We start from the raw sequence: 6,060 nt of genomic DNA on the forward strand, positions 1-6,060 counted from the left end.
TGTGGCTCGTGTGTGTGTGGCTCGCTGGGTGTGTGTGGCTCGCTGTGTGTGTGTATGGGGCTCGCTGTGTGTGTATGGGGCTCGCTGTGTGTGTGTGGGGCTCGCTGTGTGTGTGTGGGGCTCGCTGTGTGTGTGTGGGGCTCGCTGTGTGTGTGTGGGGGGCTCGCTGTGTGTGTGTGGGGGGCTCGCTGTGTGTGTGTGGGGGGCTCGCTGTGTGTGTGTGGGGGGCTCGCTGTGTGTGTGTGGGGCTCGCTGTGTGTGTGTGGGGCTCGCTGTGTGTGTGGGGGGCTCGCTGTGTGTGTGTGGGGCTCGCTGTGTGTGTGTGGGGCTCGCTGTGTGTGTGTGTGTGTGTGTGTGGCTCGCTGTGTGTGATGTGTGTGGCTCGCTGTGTGTGATGTGTGTGGCTCGCTGTGTGTGTGTGGCTCGCTGTGTGTGTGTGGCTCGCTGTGTGTGTGTGTGTGTGGCTTGCTGTGTGTGTGTGTGGCTCGCTGTGTGTGTGTGGCTCGCTGTGTGTGTGTGGCTCGCTCTGTGTGTGGCTCGCTCTGTGTGTGGCTCGCTCTGTGTGTGTGTGGCTCGCTCTGTGTGTGTGTGGCTCGCTCTGTGTGTGTGTGGCTCGCTCTGTGTGTGTGGCTTGCTCTGTGTGTGTGGCTTGCTCTGTGTGTGTGGCTCGCTCTGTGTGTGTGGCTCGCTCTGTGTGTGTGGCTCGCTCTGTGTGTGTGGCTCGCTCTGTGTGTGTGGCTCGCTCTGTGTGTGTGGCTCGCTCTGTGTGTGTGGCTCGCTCTGTGTGTGTGGCTCGCTCTGTGTGTGTGTGGCTTGCTGTGTGTGTGTGTGTGTGGCTTGCTGTGTGTGTGTGTGTGGCTCGCTGTGTGTGTGTGGCTCACTGTGTGTGTGTGGCTCACTGTGTGTGTGTGGCTTGCTGTGTGTGTGGCTTGCTGTGTGTGTGTGGCTTGCTGTGTGGGTGTGTCTCGTTGTGTGTGGCTCGCTGTGTGTGTGGCTCGTGTGTGTGTGGCTCGTGTGTGTGTGGCTCGTGTGTGTGTGTGGCTCGTGTGTGTGTGTGTCTCGCTGTGTGTGTGTGTGTGTGTGTGGCTCGTGTGTGTGTGGCTCGCTGTGTGTGTGCGTGTGGCTCGCTGTGTGTGTGTGGCTCGCTGTGTGTGTGTGTGGCTTGCTGTGTATGTGTGTGTGGCTCACTGTGTGTATGTGTGGCTCGCTGTGTGTGTGTGGCTCGCTGTGTGTGTGTGTGTGTGTGTGTGGCTCCCTGTGTGTGTGTGTGTGGCTCGCTGTGTGTGTGTCTCGCTGTGTTTGGCTTGCTGTGTGTGTGTGGCTCACTGTGTGTGTGTGTGTGGCTCACTTTGTGTGTGTGGCTTGCTGTGTGGGTGTGGCTCGTTGTGTGTGGCTCGCTGTGTGTGTGTGTGTGGCTCGTTGTGTGTGTGTGGCTCGCTGTGTGTGTGTGTCTCTCACTGTGTGTCTCGCTGTGTGTGTGGCTCGCTGTGTGTGTGTGTGTGTGTGTGTGTGGCTCGCTGTGTGTGTGGCTCGCTGTGTGTGTGTGGCTCGCTGTGTGTGTGTGTGTCTCGCTGTGTGTGTGTGTGGCTTGCTCTGTGTGTGTGGCTGTGTGTGTGTGGCTCGCTGTGTGTGTGTGTGTGGCTCACTGTGTGTGTGTGGCTTGCTGTGTGGGTGTGGCTCATTGTGTGTGGCTCACTGTGTGTGTGTGTCTCTCACTGTGTGTCTCGCTGTGTGTGTGTGTGGCTCGCTGTGTGTGTGTGTGTGTGTGTGGCTCGCTGTGTGTGTGGCTCGCTGTGTGTGTGTGTGGCTCACTGTGTGTGTGTGTTGCTCGCTGTGTGTGTGTGGCTCGCTGTGTGTGTGTGGCTCGCTGTGTGTGTGTGGCTCGCTGTGTGTGTGGCTCGCTGTGTGTGTGTGGCTCGCTGTGTGTGTGTGGCTCGCTGTGTGTGGCTCGCTGTGTGTGTGTGTGGGGCTCTCTGTGTGTGTGTGTGTGTGGGGCTCTCTGTGTGTGTGTGTGTGTCTCTCTGTGTGTGTGTGTGTGTGGCTCGCTGTGTGTGTGTGTGGCTTGCTGTGTGTGTGTGTGGCTCGCTGTGTGTGTAGCTCGCTGTGTGTGGCTCGCTGTGTGTGTGTGGCTCGCTGTGTGTGTGGGGCTCGCTGTGTGTGTGTGTGTGTGTGTGGCTCGCTGTGTGTGTGTGGCTCGCTGTGTGTGTGTGGCTCGCTGTGTGTGTGTGGCTCGCTGTGTGTGTGTGGCTCGCTGTGTGTGTGTGGCTCGCTGTGTGTGTGTGGCTCGCTGTGTGTGTGTGGCTCGCTGTGTGTGTGTGGCTCGCTGTGTGTGTGTGGCTCGCTGTGTGTGTGTGGCTCAGTGAGTGTGTGTGGCTCACTGTGTGTGTGGCTCACTGTGTGTGTGTGTGGCTCACTGTGTGTGTGGCTCACTGTGTGTGTGGCTCGCTGTGTGTGTGTGTCTCTCGCTGTGTGTGTGTGTTTCTCGCTGTGTGTGTGGCTCGCTGTGTGTGGCTCGCTGTGTGTGGCTCGCTGTGTGTGGCTCGCTGTGTGTGTGTGTGGCTCGCTGTGTGTGTGTGTGTGTGTGTGTGTGTGTGTGTGGCTCGCTCCATGTGTGTGGCTCGCTGTGTGTGCATGTGTGTGGCTCGCTGTGTGTGTGTGGCTCGCTGTGTGTGTGTGTGTGGCTCGCTGTGTGTGTGTGTGTGGCTCGCTGTGTGTGTGTGTGTGGCTCGCTGTGTGTGTGTGTGTGGCTCGCTGTGTGTATGTGTGTGGCTCGCTGTGTGTGTGTGTGTGGCTCGCTGTGTGTGTGTGTGTGGCTCGCTGTGTGTGTGTGGCTCGCTGTGTGTGTGTGGCTCGCTGTGTGTGTGTGGCTCGCTGTGTGTGGCTCGCTGTGTGTGTGTGTGGCTCACTGTGTGTGGCACGCTGTGTGTGTGTGGCACGCTGTGTGTGTGTGGCACGCTGTGTGTGTGTGGCTCGCTGTGTGTGTGTGTGTGGCTCGTGTGTGTGTGGCTCGCTGGGTGTGTGGGGCTCACTGGGTGTGGGGCTCGCTGTGTGTGTGTGTGTGGGGCTCGCTGTGTGTGTGTGTGTGTGGGGCTCGCTGTGTGTGTGTGGGGCTCGCTGTGTGTGTGTGGGGCTCGCTGTGTGTATGTGGGGCTCGCTGTGTGTGTGTGGGGCTCGCTGTGTGTGTGTGGGGCTCGCTGTGTGTGTGTGGGGCTCACTGTGTGTGTGTGGGGCTCGCTATGTGTGTGTGTGGCTCGCTGTGTGTGTGTGTGTGTGGCTCGCTGTGTGTGTGGCTCGCTGTGTGTGTGGCTCGCTGTGTGTGTGGCTCGCTGTGTGTGTGTGTGTGGCTCGCTGTGTGTGTGTGTGGCTCGCTGTGTGTGTGTGTGGCTCGCTGTGTGTGTGTGTGGCTCGCTATGTGTGTGTGTGGCTCGCTGTGTGTGTGTGTGTGTGGCTCGCTGTGTGTGTGGCTCGCTGTGTGTGTGGCTCGCTGTGTGTGTGGCTCGCTGTGTGTGTGGCTCGCTGTGTGTGTGTGTGTGGCTCGCTGTGTGTGTGGCTCGCTGTGTGTGTGGCTCGCTGTGTGTGTGGCTCGCTGTGTGTGTGTGTGTGGCTCACGCTGTGTGTGTGTGTGTGTGGCTCGCTGTGTGTGTGTGTGGCTTGCTCTGTGTGTGTGTGGCTCACTCTGTGTGTGTGTGTGTGTGTGTGTGTGCGTGGCTCGCTCTGTGTGGGTGTGGCTCGCTCTGTGTGTGTGTGTGGCTCGCTCTGTGTGTGTGTGGCTCGCTCTGTGTGTGGCTTGCTCTGTGTGTGTGTGGCTCGCTCTGTGTGTGTGTGTGGCTCGCTCTGTGTGGCTCGCTCTGTGTGTGTGTGGCTCGCTCTGTGTGTGTGTGGCTCGCTCTGTGTGTGTGGCTCGCTCTGTGTGTGTGTGGCTCGCTCTGTGTGTGTGGCTCGCTCTGTGTGTGTGGCTCGCTCTGTGTGTGTGGCTCGCTCTGTGTGTGTGTGTGGCTCGCTCTGTGTGTGTGTGTGGCTCGCTCTGTGTGTGTGGCTCGCTCTGTGTGTGTGGCTCGCTCTGTGTGTGTGGCTCGCTCTGTGTGTGTGTGTGTGGCTCGCTCTGTGTGTGTGTGTGGCTCGCTGTGTGTGTCTGTGTGTGTCTCGCTGTGTGTGTTTGTGGCTTGCTGTGTGTGTGTGGCTCGCTGTGTGTGTGGCTCGCTGTGTGTGTGGCTCGCTGTGTGTGTGTGTGGCTCGCTGTGTGTGTGTGTGGCTCGCTGTGTGTGTGTGTGGCTCGCTGTGTGTGTGTGTGGCTCGCTGTGTGTGTGTGTGGCTCGCTGTGTGTGTGTGTGGCTCGCTGTGTGTGTGTGTGGCTCGCTGTGTGTGTGGCTCGCTGTGTGTGTGAGTGTGGCTCGCTGTGTGTGTGAGTGTGGCTCGCTGTGTGTGTGTGTGGCTCGCTGTGTGTGTGTGTGGCTCGCTGTGTGTGTGTGTGTGGCTCGCTGTGTGTGTGTGTGGCTCTCTGTGTGTGTGTGTGTGTGGCTCTCTGTGTGTGTGTGTGTGTGTGTGTGTGTGGCTCTGTGTGTGTGTGTGTGTGTGTGTGTGTGGCTCGCTGTGTGTGTGTGTGGCTCGCTGTGTGTGTGTGGCTCGTGTGTGGCTCGCTGTGTGTGTGTGTGTGTGTGTGGCTCGCTGTGTGTGTGTGTGTGGCTCGCTGTGTGTGTGTGTGTGTGGCTCGCTGTGTGTGTGTGTGTGTGTGTGGCTCGCTGTGTGTGTGGCTCGCTGTGTGTGTGGCTCGCTGTGTGTGTGGCTCGCTGTGTGTGTGGCTCGCTGTGTGTGTGTGGGGGTGGCATGCTGTGTGTGTGTGTGGCTCGCTGTGTGTGTGTGTGTGGGTGGCATGCTGTGTGTGTGTGTGGCTCGCTGTGTGTGTGGCTCACTGTGTGTGTGGCTCACTGTGTGTGTGGCTCACTGTGTGTGTGGCTCACTGTGTGTGTGTGTGTGTGTGTGTAGCTCACTGTGTGTGTAGCTCACTGTGTGTGTGGCTCGCTGTGTGTGTGTGTGGCTTGCTGTGTGTGTGGCTTGCTGTGTGTGTGGCTTGCTGTGTGTGTGGCTCGCTGTGTGTGTGTGTCTCTCGCTGTGTGTGTGTGTTTCTCGCTGTGTGTGGCTCGCTGTGTGTGTGTGTGGCTCGCTCCGTGTGTGTGTGTGTGTGTGTGTGTGTGTGTGTGTGTGGCTCGCTGTGTGTGCATGTGTGTGGCTCGCTGTGTGTGCATGTGTGTGGCTCGCTGTGTGTGCATGTGTGTGGCTCGCTGTGTGTGCATGTGTGTGGCTCGCTGTGTGTGCATGTGTGTGGCTCGCTGTGTGTGCGTGTGTGTGGCTCGCTGTGTGTGTGTGTGTGGCTCGCTGTGTGTGTGTGTGTGTGGCTCGCTGTGTGTGTGGCTCGCTGTATGTGTGTGGCTCGCTGTGTGTGTGTGGCTCGCTGTGTGTGTGTGTGTGGCTCGCTGTGTGTGTGTGTGTGGCTCGCTGTGTGTGTGTGGCTCGCTGTGTGTGTGTGGCTCGCTGTGTGTGGCTCGCTGTGTGTGGCACGCTGTGTGTGTGTGGCACGCTGTGTGTGTGTGGCACGCTGTGTGTGTGTGGCTCGCTGTGTGTGTGGGGCTAGCTGTGTGTGTGTGTGTGGGGCTCGCTGTGTGTGTGTGGGGCTCGCTGTGTGTGTGTGGGGCTCGCTGTGTGTGTGTGGGGCTCGCTGTGTGTGTGTGGGGCTCACTGTGTGTGTGTGTGGCTCGCTATGTGTGTGTGTGGCTCGCTGTGTGTGTGTGTGGGGCTCGCTGTGTGTGTGGCTCACTGTGTGTGTGGTTTGCTGTGTGTGTGGCTCGCTGTGTGTGTGTGTGTGGCTTGCTGTGTGTGTGTGGCTCACGGTGTGTGTGGCTTGCTGTGTGGGTGTGGCTCGTTGTGTGTGGCTCGCTGTGTGTGTGGCTCGCTGTGTGTGTGTGTGGCTCGCTGTGTGTGTGTGTGGCTCGCTGTGTGTGTGTGTGGCTCGCTGTGTGTGTGTGTGGCTCGCTCTGTGTGTGTGTGTGGCTCGCTCTGTGTGTG

The sequence above is a fragment of the Lissotriton helveticus genome, chromosome 9 (assembly GCF_964261635.1).
Source record: "Lissotriton helveticus chromosome 9, aLisHel1.1, whole genome shotgun sequence".
NCBI lineage: Eukaryota > Metazoa > Chordata > Amphibia > Caudata > Salamandridae > Lissotriton > Lissotriton helveticus.